Raw genomic sequence first — 17,373 nt, 5'->3', positions numbered from 1 at the left:
AAATATCAAGCAATATCCTTATGATAATATCCTGAATATCCTGATAAGAGGTCGCCAAATTTATGTTACGGAACAGAGAAAGATAATGTACACTTTAAGTGAGAATACTAATAATCACTACTGTCCCGTAAAGTTCCAGGTTCAAAATAAAAGAGTTAGGTAAAATTACAAGTTAAAGTTTAATGCTCAAACTAACAACAAAACATTCAGGACTGATAAGGATAATGTAATGGCAAAAAAACAGGTTAAATATATGGTTAACTGCAATAGACTCTATTAACACGAAATTAGCAAGAGTAAATTTATCTAAGTCAGCCCTGATAAAATGAGAAAGCAGGATAATACTCAGTGAATGCAAGATATATTATTACAGATACAAAATATTAGTAATGATGGCTGACAATAAGAACCTTACATGAATTACAAAAACCTTACTAGGCCTAAGAATTAACCTTATGCTACACAGTACAAGAAAAAATGCAACAACAGTTATACTCAAATTACACACAACTGCTAGATGGTTGGAGATTTCCTGAGCACTCACAATAGTAACAACTGTACAGGGGAGGACAGAGATGTGAGCAAAATGAGGAGTAGATCTAAGTGGCAATTAATGTAGAGACTGAGCTCATTATATAGGGGCTGGCAGAGCTTGATACAACTTGTAAGAAGGACGCGCAAATGAAGCCATGGGGACAAAGAGTTGACAATCCTGCTCTGAACAACAGAAAGAACGACTTACTCTACTATAAGGGACGATTAGGGGGGAGTGAGGTAGAACACGCCCGTGATCAAACATGCAGCATACTGTACGTTAGAATTACACAAAGGATGATGAAATCATAGGCTATATAACACCTCCCCACAAAGAAAAAGAAATTTACAAAGGAAATTTCTTATTACTCTAAAACAGTCTGTCTAACGTCTAGATAAGCAATCTGGAATAACATTTTCTTTCCCCTTGACATGTTGTATGTCTAATGACTACTCCTGAAGAAGTAGACTCAATCTTGTCAATCTCTGATTTTTATCTTTAAACTTACTAAGGAATTTCAGTGGGTTATGATCGGTATAAATGACTATGGGGTCAAAACCAGAACACAAATAAAATGAAAAATGCTGTAAACCCAAAATCAAGGCCAAAAGCTCTTTCTCAATAGTTGAGTAGTTCTTTTGAGGTGGAGTGAACTTCTTACTGTAATAAGATACAGGGTGTTCAATACCCTGATCATCCTCTTGCAGCAAAACAGCCCCAGCTCCTGTATCACTTGCATCAACAGCCATCTTAAAAGGCTTAGCAAAATTTGGAGTAGCAAGCACTGGCTGACTTAATAGGATAGCTTTAAGTTTGTTGAAAGAGGATTCACAGTTATCGGCCCAGACAAATTTAACTCCCTTTTTCAGTAGGTCTGTAGGTGGTGATACAAGAATTGAAAAGTTAAGAACAAATCTCCTGTAATAACCTACCATTCCCAAAAATCTTTGTAGCTCTTTCCTACTTTTAGGTCTGGGAAGATCACTTATAACCTGAACCTTAGCTCCTGGTGGTGCAACATGTCCATCACCAATTACGTACCCAAGGTACTGAACTTTAGCTTGACCAAACTCACACTTTGATAAATTAGCTACAAGATTAGGCTGAACCAAACGCTCAAGAAATTTACTGACATGGCATAGGTGATCTTTCCAGTTGTCACTGAAGATTAATACATCATCAATATAAACAACACACCCTGCCAAACCCTCTGTTACAACATTCATGAGCTTCTGAAATGTGGCTGGTGCATTCTTCATACCATATGGCATTACAGAACATGCAAAAGTCTTTCCTAGTGTTACAAAACATGAGATCTCCCTAGCACGTTCAGTCATAGGTACTTGCCAGTATCCCTTTAACAAATCAAACTTACTTATGTACCTAGCCTTTCCGATTTTGTCTATGCAATCTTCCACGCGAGCGAGAGGGTAAGTGTCTGTTTTGGTTATCTGATTAACACGTCTGTAGTCGATGCAAAGCCACTGTGACCCACCTGGCTTAGGGACTAGAGTGACAGGAGAACTCCACTCGCTCTGACAGATCTTCTTTGATTTTTGCATACTCAACATGGGTTTGCTTATCTTGCTTGTAAGTTGTCCTAAATTTTACTCTATAGGCTTCAGGAACAAGCTCATAGGCCTTAAGAATCAAGCTCTTAACTACATCATAATTATCAGATTGATCCTGAGGCAAAGACGCATAATATACTTGAGCTTTACCGGTGAGAACAGTTTGAAGGAGTCCTGGCCAATACTTTTTGGGCCAATTAAAACCTGTAGCTACCCTCTCAAACAACTGAAAATACTTTGTTAAATCAGATTCATTAAAAGGAGGGACAAGTTTAACATTTTTAGCCACATCCAAATCATCAGAGCTAGATGATCCAGTTCCACCTTGTTTCATGCGATACTCATGGTCTGCCTGAATCCTAGCATTTTCAACTTGTGCCTCAGCCTCCTTAGCACGAGCCTGAAACTCAGCCTCCTTAGCATGAGACTCCGTCTCCTTAGCCTGAGACTCAGCCTTCTTAGCACGTGCTTGAAATTCAGCCTCCTTAACACGAGCCTCCTGCAGGGCTAGCTGTAACTTAGCTAATTCAATCTGCGTTTGCTCATTTGGAGGAGTTACATTAAACAAGCTTTTATTAATCATGCCAACAATTTGATCTTTAGAATGATGAGAGTGAACTGCAATTCCCAATTGTTGAGCAACAAGCTTAAGTTCATTCTTTGTTCTGTTTTCTACATCACACACTGTTTGCACATTTGACAAAAAATCTTTGGCTTCATCAAGCGTAGTAATAGTAGACATCATGAATAAATCACAGTCACAAAATATCAAGCAATATCCTTATGATAATATCCTGAATATCCTGATAAGAGGTCGCCAAATTTATGTTACGGAACAGAGAAAGATAATGTACACTTTAAGTGAGAATACTAATAATCACTACTGTCCCGTAAAGTTCCAGGTTCAAAATAAAAGAGTTAGGTAAAATTACAAGTTAAAGTTTAATGCTCAAACTAACAACAAAACATTCAGGACTGATAAGGATAATGTAATGGCAAAAAAACAGGTTAAATATATGGTTAACTGCAATAGACTCTATTAACACGAAATTAGCAAGAGTAAATTTATCTAAGTCAGCCCTGATAAAATGAGAAAGCAGGATAATACTCAGTGAATGCAAGATATATTATTACAGATACAAAATATTAGTAATGATGGCTGACAATAAGAACCTTACATGAATTACAAAAACCTTACTAGGCCTAAGAATTAACCTTATGCTACACAGTACAAGAAAAAATGCAACAACAGTTATACTCAAATTACACACAACTGCTAGATGGTTGGAGATTTCCTGAGCACTCACAATAGTAACAACTGTACAGGGGAGGACAGAGATGTGAGCAAAATGAGGAGTAGATCTAAGTGGCAATTAATGTAGAGACTGAGCTCATTATATAGGGGCTGGCAGAGCTTGATACAACTTGTAAGAAGGACGCGCAAATGAAGCCATGGGGACAAAGAGTTGACAATCCTGCTCTGAACAACAGAAAGAACGACTTACTCTACTATAAGGGAGGAGGGGGGGGGAGTGAGGTAGAACACGCCCGTGATCAAACATGCAGCATACTGTACGTTAGAATTACACAAAGGATGATGAAATCATAGGCTATATAACACCTCCCCACAAAGAAAAAGAAATTTACAAAGGAAATTTCTTATTACTCTAAAACAGTCTGTCTAACGTCTAGATAAGCAATCTGGAATAACATTTTCTTTCCCCTTGACATGTTGTATGTCTAATGACTACTCCTGAAGAAGTAGACTCAATCTTGTCAATCTCTGATTTTTATCTTTAAACTTACTAAGGAATTTCAGTGGGTTATGATCGGTATAAATGACTATGGGGTCAAAACCAGAACACAAATAAAATGAAAAATGCTGTAAACCCAAAATCAAGGCCAAAAGCTCTTTCTCAATAGTTGAGTAGTTCTTTTGAGGTGGAGTGAACTTCTTACTGTAATAAGATACAGGGTGTTCAATACCCTGATCATCCTCTTGCAGCAAAACAGCCCCAGCTCCTGTATCACTTGCATCAACAGCCATCTTAAAAGGCTTAGCAAAATTTGGAGTAGCAAGCACTGGCTGACTTAATAGGATAGCTTTAAGTTTGTTGAAAGAGGATTCACAGTTATCGGCCCAGACAAATTTAACTCCCTTTTTCAGTAGGTCTGTAGGTGGTGATACAAGAATTGAAAAGTTAAGAACAAATCTCCTGTAATAACCTACCATTCCCAAAAATCTTTGTAGCTCTTTCCTACTTTTAGGTCTGGGAAGATCACTTATAACCTGAACCTTAGCTCCTGGTGGTGCAACATGTCCATCACCAATTACGTACCCAAGGTACTGAACTTTAGCTTGACCAAACTCACACTTTGATAAATTAGCTACAAGATTAGGCTGAACCAAACGCTCAAGAAATTTACTGACATGGCATAGGTGATCTTTCCAGTTGTCACTGAAGATTAATACATCATCAATATAAACAACACACCCTGCCAAACCCTCTGTTACAACATTCATGAGCTTCTGAAATGTGGCTGGTGCATTCTTCATACCATATGGCATTACAGAACATGCAAAAGTCTTTCCTAGTGTTACAAAACATGAGATCTCCCTAGCACGTTCAGTCATAGGTACTTGCCAGTATCCCTTTAACAAATCAAACTTACTTATGTACCTAGCCTTTCCGATTTTGTCTATGCAATCTTCCACGCGAGCGAGAGGGTAAGTGTCTGTTTTGGTTATCTGATTAACACGTCTGTAGTCGATGCAAAGCCACTGTGACCCACCTGGCTTAGGGACTAGAGTGACAGGAGAACTCCACTCGCTCTGACAGATCTTCTTTGATTTTTGCATACTCAACATGGGTTTGCTTATCTTGCTTGTAAGTTGTCCTAAATTTTACTCTATAGGCTTCAGGAACAAGCTCATAGGCCTTAAGAATCAAGCTCTTAACTACATCATAATTATCAGATTGATCCTGAGGCAAAGACGCATAATATACTTGAGCTTTACCGGTGAGAACAGTTTGAAGGAGTCCTGGCCAATACTTTTTGGGCCAATTAAAACCTGTAGCTACCCTCTCAAACAACTGAAAATACTTTGTTAAATCAGATTCATTAAAAGGAGGGACAAGTTTAACATTTTTAGCCACATCCAAATCATCAGAGCTAGATGATCCAGTTCCACCTTGTTTCATGCGATACTCATGGTCTGCCTGAATCCTAGCATTTTCAACTTGTGCCTCAGCCTCCTTAGCACGAGCCTGAAACTCAGCCTCCTTAGCATGAGACTCCGTCTCCTTAGCCTGAGACTCAGCCTTCTTAGCACGTGCTTGAAATTCAGCCTCCTTAACACGAGCCTCCTGCAGGGCTAGCTGTAACTTAGCTAATTCAATCTGCGTTTGCTCATTTGGAGGAGTTACATTAAACAAGCTTTTATTAATCATGCCAACAATTTGATCTTTAGAATGATGAGAGTGAACTGCAATTCCCAATTGTTGAGCAACAAGCTTAAGTTCATTCTTTGTTCTGTTTTCTACATCACACACTGTTTGCACATTTGACAAAAATCTTTGGCTTCATCAAGCGTAGTAATAGTAGACATCATGAATAAATCACAGTCACAAAATATCAAGCAATATCCTTATGATAATATCCTGAATATCCTGATAAGAGGTCGCCAAATTTATGTTACGGAACAGAGAAAGATAATGTACACTTTAAGTGAGAATACTAATAATCACTACTGTCCCGTAAAGTTCCAGGTTCAAAATAAAAGAGTTAGGTAAAATTACAAGTTAAAGTTTAATGCTCAAACTAACAACAAAACATTCAGGACTGATAAGGATAATGTAATGGCAAAAAAACAGGTTAAATATATGGTTAACTGCAATAGACTCTATTAACACGAAATTAGCAAGAGTAAATTTATCTAAGTCAGCCCTGATAAAATGAGAAAGCAGGATAATACTCAGTGAATGCAAGATATATTATTACAGATACAAAATATTAGTAATGATGGCTGACAATAAGAACCTTACATGAATTACAAAAACCTTACTAGGCCTAAGAATTAACCTTATGCTACACAGTACAAGAAAAAATGCAACAACAGTTATACTCAAATTACACACAACTGCTAGATGGTTGGAGATTTCCTGAGCACTCACAATAGTAACAACTGTACAGGGGAGGACAGAGATGTGAGCAAAATGAGGAGTAGATCTAAGTGGCAATTAATGTAGAGACTGAGCTCATTATATAGGGGCTGGCAGAGCTTGATACAACTTGTAAGAAGGACGCGCAAATGAAGCCATGGGGACAAAGAGTTGACAATCCTGCTCTGAACAACAGAAAGAACGACTTACTCTACTATAAGGGAGGAGGGGGAGTGAGGTAGAACACGCCCGTGATCAAACATGCAGCATACTGTACGTTAGAATTACACAAAGGATGATGAAATCATAGGCTATATAACACCTCCCCACAAAGAAAAAGAAATTTACAAAGGAAATTTCTTATTACTCTAAAACAGTCTGTCTAACGTCTAGATAAGCAATCTGGAATAACATTTTCTTTCCCCTTGACATGTTGTATGTCTAATGACTACTCCTGAAGAAGTAGACTCAATCTTGTCAATCTCTGATTTTTATCTTTAAACTTACTAAGGAATTTCAGTGGGTTATGATCGGTATAAATGACTATGGGGTCAAAACCAGAACACAAATAAAATGAAAAATGCTGTAAACCCAAAATCAAGGCCAAAAGCTCTTTCTCAATAGTTGAGTAGTTCTTTTGAGGTGGAGTGAACTTCTTACTGTAATAAGATACAGGGTGTTCAATACCCTGATCATCCTCTTGCAGCAAAACAGCCCCAGCTCCTGTATCACTTGCATCAACAGCCATCTTAAAAGGCTTAGCAAAATTTGGAGTAGCAAGCACTGGCTGACTTAATAGGATAGCTTTAAGTTTGTTGAAAGAGGATTCACAGTTATCGGCCCAGACAAATTTAACTCCCTTTTTCAGTAGGTCTGTAGGTGGTGATACAAGAATTGAAAAGTTAAGAACAAATCTCCTGTAATAACCTACCATTCCCAAAAATCTTTGTAGCTCTTTCCTACTTTTAGGTCTGGGAAGATCACTTATAACCTGAACCTTAGCTCCTGGTGGTGCAACATGTCCATCACCAATTACGTACCCAAGGTACTGAACTTTAGCTTGACCAAACTCACACTTTGATAAATTAGCTACAAGATTAGGCTGAACCAAACGCTCAAGAAATTTACTGACATGGCATAGGTGATCTTTCCAGTTGTCACTGAAGATTAATACATCATCAATATAAACAACACACCCTGCCAAACCCTCTGTTACAACATTCATGAGCTTCTGAAATGTGGCTGGTGCATTCTTCATACCATATGGCATTACAGAACATGCAAAAGTCTTTCCTAGTGTTACAAAACATGAGATCTCCCTAGCACGTTCAGTCATAGGTACTTGCCAGTATCCCTTTAACAAATCAAACTTACTTATGTACCTAGCCTTTCCGATTTTGTCTATGCAATCTTCCACGCGAGCGAGAGGGTAAGTGTCTGTTTTGGTTATCTGATTAACACGTCTGTAGTCGATGCAAAGCCACTGTGACCCACCTGGCTTAGGGACTAGAGTGACAGGAGAACTCCACTCGCTCTGACAGATCTTCTTTGATTTTTGCATACTCAACATGGGTTTGCTTATCTTGCTTGTAAGTTGTCCTAAATTTTACTCTATAGGCTTCAGGAACAAGCTCATAGGCCTTAAGAATCAAGCTCTTAACTACATCATAATTATCAGATTGATCCTGAGGCAAAGACGCATAATATACTTGAGCTTTACCGGTGAGAACAGTTTGAAGGAGTCCTGGCCAATACTTTTTGGGCCAATTAAAACCTGTAGCTACCCTCTCAAACAACTGAAAATACTTTGTTAAATCAGATTCATTAAAAGGAGGGACAAGTTTAACATTTTTAGCCACATCCAAATCATCAGAGCTAGATGATCCAGTTCCACCTTGTTTCATGCGATACTCATGGTCTGCCTGAATCCTAGCATTTTCAACTTGTGCCTCAGCCTCCTTAGCACGAGCCTGAAACTCAGCCTCCTTAGCATGAGACTCCGTCTCCTTAGCCTGAGACTCAGCCTTCTTAGCACGTGCTTGAAATTCAGCCTCCTTAACACGAGCCTCCTGCAGGGCTAGCTGTAACTTAGCTAATTCAATCTGCGTTTGCTCATTTGGAGGAGTTACATTAAACAAGCTTTTATTAATCATGCCAACAATTTGATCTTTAGAATGATGAGAGTGAACTGCAATTCCCAATTGTTGAGCAACAAGCTTAAGTTCATTCTTTGTTCTGTTTTCTACATCACACACTGTTTGCACATTTGACAAAAAATCTTTGGCTTCATCAAGCGTAGTAATAGTAGACATCATGAATAAATCACAGTCACAAAATATCAAGCAATATCCTTATGATAATATCCTGAATATCCTGATAAGAGGTCGCCAAATTTATGTTACGGAACAGAGAAAGATAATGTACACTTTAAGTGAGAATACTAATAATCACTACTGTCCCGTAAAGTTCCAGGTTCAAAATAAAAGAGTTAGGTAAAATTACAAGTTAAAGTTTAATGCTCAAACTAACAACAAAACATTCAGGACTGATAAGGATAATGTAATGGCAAAAAAACAGGTTAAATATATGGTTAACTGCAATAGACTCTATTAACACGAAATTAGCAAGAGTAAATTTATCTAAGTCAGCCCTGATAAAATGAGAAAGCAGGATAATACTCAGTGAATGCAAGATATATTATTACAGATACAAAATATTAGTAATGATGGCTGACAATAAGAACCTTACATGAATTACAAAAACCTTACTAGGCCTAAGAATTAACCTTATGCTACACAGTACAAGAAAAAATGCAACAACAGTTATACTCAAATTACACACAACTGCTAGATGGTTGGAGATTTCCTGAGCACTCACAATAGTAACAACTGTACAGGGGAGGACAGAGATGTGAGCAAAATGAGGAGTAGATCTAAGTGGCAATTAATGTAGAGACTGAGCTCATTATATAGGGGCTGGCAGAGCTTGATACAACTTGTAAGAAGGACGCGCAAATGAAGCCATGGGGACAAAGAGTTGACAATCCTGCTCTGAACAACAGAAAGAACGACTTACTCTACTATAAGGGAGGAGGGGTGTTGAGTGAGGTAGAACACGCCCGTGATCAAACATGCAGCATACTGTACGTTAGAATTACACAAAGGATGATGAAATCATAGGCTATATAACACCTCCCCACAAAGAAAAAGAAATTTACAAAGGAAATTTCTTATTACTCTAAAACAGTCTGTCTAACGTCTAGATAAGCAATCTGGAATAACATTTTCTTTCCCCTTGACATGTTGTATGTCTAATGACTACTCCTGAAGAAGTAGACTCAATCTTGTCAATCTCTGATTTTTATCTTTAAACTTACTAAGGAATTTCAGTGGGTTATGATCGGTATAAATGACTATGGGGTCAAAACCAGAACACAAATAAAATGAAAAATGCTGTAAACCCAAAATCAAGGCCAAAAGCTCTTTCTCAATAGTTGAGTAGTTCTTTTGAGGTGGAGTGAACTTCTTACTGTAATAAGATACAGGGTGTTCAATACCCTGATCATCCTCTTGCAGCAAAACAGCCCCAGCTCCTGTATCACTTGCATCAACAGCCATCTTAAAAGGCTTAGCAAAATTTGGAGTAGCAAGCACTGGCTGACTTAATAGGATAGCTTTAAGTTTGTTGAAAGAGGATTCACAGTTATCGGCCCAGACAAATTTAACTCCCTTTTTCAGTAGGTCTGTAGGTGGTGATACAAGAATTGAAAAGTTAAGAACAAATCTCCTGTAATAACCTACCATTCCCAAAAATCTTTGTAGCTCTTTCCTACTTTTAGGTCTGGGAAGATCACTTATAACCTGAACCTTAGCTCCTGGTGGTGCAACATGTCCATCACCAATTACGTACCCAAGGTACTGAACTTTAGCTTGACCAAACTCACACTTTGATAAATTAGCTACAAGATTAGGCTGAACCAAACGCTCAAGAAATTTACTGACATGGCATAGGTGATCTTTCCAGTTGTCACTGAAGATTAATACATCATCAATATAAACAACACACCCTGCCAAACCCTCTGTTACAACATTCATGAGCTTCTGAAATGTGGCTGGTGCATTCTTCATACCATATGGCATTACAGAACATGCAAAAGTCTTTCCTAGTGTTACAAAACATGAGATCTCCCTAGCACGTTCAGTCATAGGTACTTGCCAGTATCCCTTTAACAAATCAAACTTACTTATGTACCTAGCCTTTCCGATTTTGTCTATGCAATCTTCCACGCGAGCGAGAGGGTAAGTGTCTGTTTTGGTTATCTGATTAACACGTCTGTAGTCGATGCAAAGCCACTGTGACCCACCTGGCTTAGGGACTAGAGTGACAGGAGAACTCCACTCGCTCTGACAGATCTTCTTTGATTTTTGCATACTCAACATGGGTTTGCTTATCTTGCTTGTAAGTTGTCCTAAATTTTACTCTATAGGCTTCAGGAACAAGCTCATAGGCCTTAAGAATCAAGCTCTTAACTACATCATAATTATCAGATTGATCCTGAGGCAAAGACGCATAATATACTTGAGCTTTACCGGTGAGAACAGTTTGAAGGAGTCCTGGCCAATACTTTTTGGGCCAATTAAAACCTGTAGCTACCCTCTCAAACAACTGAAAATACTTTGTTAAATCAGATTCATTAAAAGGAGGGACAAGTTTAACATTTTTAGCCACATCCAAATCATCAGAGCTAGATGATCCAGTTCCACCTTGTTTCATGCGATACTCATGGTCTGCCTGAATCCTAGCATTTTCAACTTGTGCCTCAGCCTCCTTAGCACGAGCCTGAAACTCAGCCTCCTTAGCATGAGACTCCGTCTCCTTAGCCTGAGACTCAGCCTTCTTAGCACGTGCTTGAAATTCAGCCTCCTTAACACGAGCCTCCTGCAGGGCTAGCTGTAACTTAGCTAATTCAATCTGCGTTTGCTCATTTGGAGGAGTTACATTAAACAAGCTTTTATTAATCATGCCAACAATTTGATCTTTAGAATGATGAGAGTGAACTGCAATTCCCAATTGTTGAGCAACAAGCTTAAGTTCATTCTTTGTTCTGTTTTCTACATCACACACTGTTTGCACATTTGACAAAAAATCTTTGGCTTCATCAAGCGTAGTAATAGTAGACATCATGAATAAATCACAGTCACAAAATATCAAGCAATATCCTTATGATAATATCCTGAATATCCTGATAAGAGGTCGCCAAATTTATGTTACGGAACAGAGAAAGATAATGTACACTTTAAGTGAGAATACTAATAATCACTACTGTCCCGTAAAGTTCCAGGTTCAAAATAAAAGAGTTAGGTAAAATTACAAGTTAAAGTTTAATGCTCAAACTAACAACAAAACATTCAGGACTGATAAGGATAATGTAATGGCAAAAAAACAGGTTAAATATATGGTTAACTGCAATAGACTCTATTAACACGAAATTAGCAAGAGTAAATTTATCTAAGTCAGCCCTGATAAAATGAGAAAGCAGGATAATACTCAGTGAATGCAAGATATATTATTACAGATACAAAATATTAGTAATGATGGCTGACAATAAGAACCTTACATGAATTACAAAAACCTTACTAGGCCTAAGAATTAACCTTATGCTACACAGTACAAGAAAAAATGCAACAACAGTTATACTCAAATTACACACAACTGCTAGATGGTTGGAGATTTCCTGAGCACTCACAATAGTAACAACTGTACAGGGGAGGACAGAGATGTGAGCAAAATGAGGAGTAGATCTAAGTGGCAATTAATGTAGAGACTGAGCTCATTATATAGGGGCTGGCAGAGCTTGATACAACTTGTAAGAAGGACGCGCAAATGAAGCCATGGGGACAAAGAGTTGACAATCCTGCTCTGAACAACAGAAAGAACGACTTACTCTACTATAAGGGAGGAGGGGGGAGTGAGGTAGAACACGCCCGTGATCAAACATGCAGCATACTGTACGTTAGAATTACACAAAGGATGATGAAATCATAGGCTATATAACACCTCCCCACAAAGAAAAAGAAATTTACAAAGGAAATTTCTTATTACTCTAAAACAGTCTGTCTAACGTCTAGATAAGCAATCTGGAATAACATTTTCTTTCCCCTTGACATGTTGTATGTCTAATGACTACTCCTGAAGAAGTAGACTCAATCTTGTCAATCTCTGATTTTTATCTTTAAACTTACTAAGGAATTTCAGTGGGTTATGATCGGTATAAATGACTATGGGGTCAAAACCAGAACACAAATAAAATGAAAAATGCTGTAAACCCAAAATCAAGGCCAAAAGCTCTTTCTCAATAGTTGAGTAGTTCTTTTGAGGTGGAGTGAACTTCTTACTGTAATAAGATACAGGGTGTTCAATACCCTGATCATCCTCTTGCAGCAAAACAGCCCCAGCTCCTGTATCACTTGCATCAACAGCCATCTTAAAAGGCTTAGCAAAATTTGGAGTAGCAAGCACTGGCTGACTTAATAGGATAGCTTTAAGTTTGTTGAAAGAGGATTCACAGTTATCGGCCCAGACAAATTTAACTCCCTTTTTCAGTAGGTCTGTAGGTGGTGATACAAGAATTGAAAAGTTAAGAACAAATCTCCTGTAATAACCTACCATTCCCAAAAATCTTTGTAGCTCTTTCCTACTTTTAGGTCTGGGAAGATCACTTATAACCTGAACCTTAGCTCCTGGTGGTGCAACATGTCCATCACCAATTACGTACCCAAGGTACTGAACTTTAGCTTGACCAAACTCACACTTTGATAAATTAGCTACAAGATTAGGCTGAACCAAACGCTCAAGAAATTTACTGACATGGCATAGGTGATCTTTCCAGTTGTCACTGAAGATTAATACATCATCAATATAAACAACACACCCTGCCAAACCCTCTGTTACAACATTCATGAGCTTCTGAAATGTGGCTGGTGCATTCTTCATACCATATGGCATTACAGAACATGCAAAAGTCTTTCCTAGTGTTACAAAACATGAGATCTCCCTAGCACGTTCAGTCATAGGTACTTGCCAGTATCCCTTTAACAAATCAAACTTACTTATGTACCTAGCCTTTCCGATTTTGTCTATGCAATCTTCCACGCGAGCGAGAGGGTAAGTGTCTGTTTTGGTTATCTGATTAACACGTCTGTAGTCGATGCAAAGCCACTGTGACCCACCTGGCTTAGGGACTAGAGTGACAGGAGAACTCCACTCGCTCTGACAGATCTTCTTTGATTTTTGCATACTCAACATGGGTTTGCTTATCTTGCTTGTAAGTTGTCCTAAATTTTACTCTATAGGCTTCAGGAACAAGCTCATAGGCCTTAAGAATCAAGCTCTTAACTACATCATAATTATCAGATTGATCCTGAGGCAAAGACGCATAATATACTTGAGCTTTACCGGTGAGAACAGTTTGAAGGAGTCCTGGCCAATACTTTTTGGGCCAATTAAAACCTGTAGCTACCCTCTCAAACAACTGAAAATACTTTGTTAAATCAGATTCATTAAAAGGAGGGACAAGTTTAACATTTTTAGCCACATCCAAATCATCAGAGCTAGATGATCCAGTTCCACCTTGTTTCATGCGATACTCATGGTCTGCCTGAATCCTAGCATTTTCAACTTGTGCCTCAGCCTCCTTAGCACGAGCCTGAAACTCAGCCTCCTTAGCATGAGACTCCGTCTCCTTAGCCTGAGACTCAGCCTTCTTAGCACGTGCTTGAAATTCAGCCTCCTTAACACGAGCCTCCTGCAGGGCTAGCTGTAACTTAGCTAATTCAATCTGCGTTTACTCATTTGGAGGAGTTACATTAAACAAGCTTTTATTAATCATGCCAACAATTTGATCTTTAGAATGATGAGAGTGAACTGCAATTCCCAATTGTTGAGCAACAAGCTTAAGTTCATTCTTTGTTCTGTTTTCTACATCACACACTGTTTGCACATTTGACAAAAAATCTTTGGCTTCATCAAGCGTAGTAATAGTAGACATCATGAATAAATCACAGTCACAAAATATCAAGCAATATCCTTATGATAATATCCTGAATATCCTGATAAGAGGTCGCCAAATTTATGTTACAGAACAGAGAAAGATAATGTACACTTTAAGTGAGAATACTAATAATCACTACTGTCCCGTAAAGTTCCAGGTTCAAAATAAAAGAGTTAGGTAAAATTACAAGTTAAAGTTTAATGCTCAAACTAACAACAAAACATTCAGGACTGATAAGGATAATGTAATGGCAAAAAAACAGGTTAAATATATGGTTAACTGCAATAGACTCTATTAACACGAAATTAGCAAGAGTAAATTTATCTAAGTCAGCCCTGATAAAATGAGAAAGCAGGATAATACTCAGTGAATGCAAGATATATTATTACAGATACAAAATATTAGTAATGATGGCTGACAATAAGAACCTTACATGAATTACAAAAACCTTACTAGGCCTAAGAATTAACCTTATGCTACACAGTACAAGAAAAAATGCAACAACAGTTATACTCAAATTACACACAACTGCTAGATGGTTGGAGATTTCCTGAGCACTCACAATAGTAACAACTGTACAGGGGAGGACAGAGATGTGAGCAAAATGAGGAGTAGATCTAAGTGGCAATTAATGTAGAGACTGAGCTCATTATATAGGGGCTGGCAGAGCTTGATACAACTTGTAAGAAGGACGCGCAAATGAAGCCATGGGGACAAAGAGTTGACAATCCTGCTCTGAACAACAGAAAGAACGACTTACTCTACTATAAGGGAGGAGGGGGGGGGAGTGAGGTAGAACACGCCCGTGATCAAACATGCAGCATACTGTACGTTAGAATTACACAAAGGATGATGAAATCATAGGCTATATAACACCTCCCCACAAAGAAAAAGAAATTTACAAAGGAAATTTCTTATTACTCTAAAACAGTCTGTCTAACGTCTAGATAAGCAATCTGGAATAACATTTTCTTTCCCCTTGACATGTTGTATGTCTAATGACTACTCCTGAAGAAGTAGACTCAATCTTGTCAATCTCTGATTTTTATCTTTAAACTTACTAAGGAATTTCAGTGGGTTATGATCGGTATAAATGACTATGGGGTCAAAACCAGAACACAAATAAAATGAAAAATGCTGTAAACCCAAAATCAAGGCCAAAAGCTCTTTCTCAATAGTTGAGTAGTTCTTTTGAGGTGGAGTGAACTTCTTACTGTAATAAGATACAGGGTGTTCAATACCCTGATCATCCTCTTGCAGCAAAACAGCCCCAGCTCCTGTATCACTTGCATCAACAGCCATCTTAAAAGGCTTAGCAAAATTTGGAGTAGCAAGCACTGGCTGACTTAATAGGATAGCTTTAAGTTTGTTGAAAGAGGATTCACAGTTATCGGCCCAGACAAATTTAACTCCCTTTTTCAGTAGGTCTGTAGGTGGTGATACAAGAATTGAAAAGTTAAGAACAAATCTCCTGTAATAACCTACCATTCCCAATAATCTTTGTAGCTCTTTCCTACTTTTAGGTCTGGGAAGATCACTTATAACCTGAACCTTAGCTCCTGGTGGTGCAACATGTCCATCACCAATTACGTACCCAAGGTACTGAACTTTAGCTTGACCAAACTCACACTTTGATAAATTAGCTACAAGATTAGGCTGAACCAAACGCTCAAGAAATTTACTGACATGGCATAGGTGATCTTTCCAGTTGTCACTGAAGATTAATACATCATCAATATAAACAACACACCCTGCCAAACCCTCTGTTACAACATTCATGAGCTTCTGAAATGTGGCTGGTGCATTCTTCATACCATATGGCATTACAGAACATGCAAAAGTCTTTCCTAGTGTTACAAAACATGAGATCTCCCTAGCACGTTCAGTCATAGGTACTTGCCAGTATCCCTTTAACAAATCAAACTTACTTATGTACCTAGCCTTTCCGATTTTGTCTATGCAATCTTCCACGCGAGCGAGAGGGTAAGTGTCTGTTTTGGTTATCTGATTAACACGTCTGTAGTCGATGCAAAGCCACTGTGACCCACCTGGCTTAGGGACTAGAGTGACAGGAGAACTCCACTCGCTCTGACAGATCTTCTTTGATTTTTGCATACTCAACATGGGTTTGCTTATCTTGCTTGTAAGTTGTCCTAAATTTTACTCTATAGGCTTCAGGAACAAGCTCATAGGCCTTAAGAATCAAGCTCTTAACTACATCATAATTATCAGATTGATCCTGAGGCAAAGACGCATAATATACTTGAGCTTTACCGGTGAGAACAGTTTGAAGGAGTCCTGGCCAATACTTTTTGGGCCAATTAAAACCTGTAGCTACCCTCTCAAACAACTGAAAATACTTTGTTAAATCAGATTCATTAAAAGGAGGGACAAGTTTAACATTTTTAGCCACATCCAAATCATCAGAGCTAGATGATCCAGTTCCACCTTGTTTCATGCGATACTCATGGTCTGCCTGAATCCTAGCATTTTCAACTTGTGCCTCAGCCTCCTTAGCACGAGCCTGAAACTCAGCCTCCTTAGCATGAGACTCCGTCTCCTTAGCCTGAGACTCAGCCTTCTTAGCACGTGCTTGAAATTCAGCCTCCTTAACACGAGCCTCCTGCAGGGCTAGCTGTAACTTAGCTAATTCAATCTGCGTTTGCTCATTTGGAGGAGTTACATTAAACAAGCTTTTATTAATCATGCCAACAATTTGATCTTTAGAATGATGAGAGTGAACTGCAATTCCCAATTGTTGAGCAACAAGCTTAAGTTCATTCTTTGTTCTGTTTTCTACATCACACACTGTTTGCACATTTGACAAAAAATCTTTGGCTTCATCAAGCGTAGTAATAGTAGACATCATGAATAAATCACAGTCACAAAATATCAAGCAATATCCTTATGATAATATCCTGAATATCCTGATAAGAGGTCGCCAAATTTATGTTACGGAACAGAGAAAGATAATGTACACTTTAAGTGAGAATACTAATAATCACTACTGTCCCGTAAAGTTCCAGGTTCAAAATAAAAGAGTTAGGTAAAATT

The sequence above is a fragment of the Coenobita brevimanus genome, chromosome 2, assembly GCF_032717465.1.
Source record: "Coenobita brevimanus isolate Jiangsu-jjx chromosome 2, ASM3271746v2, whole genome shotgun sequence".
NCBI lineage: Eukaryota > Metazoa > Arthropoda > Malacostraca > Decapoda > Coenobitidae > Coenobita > Coenobita brevimanus.
Note: the sequence above shows the minus strand (reverse complement) of the source record.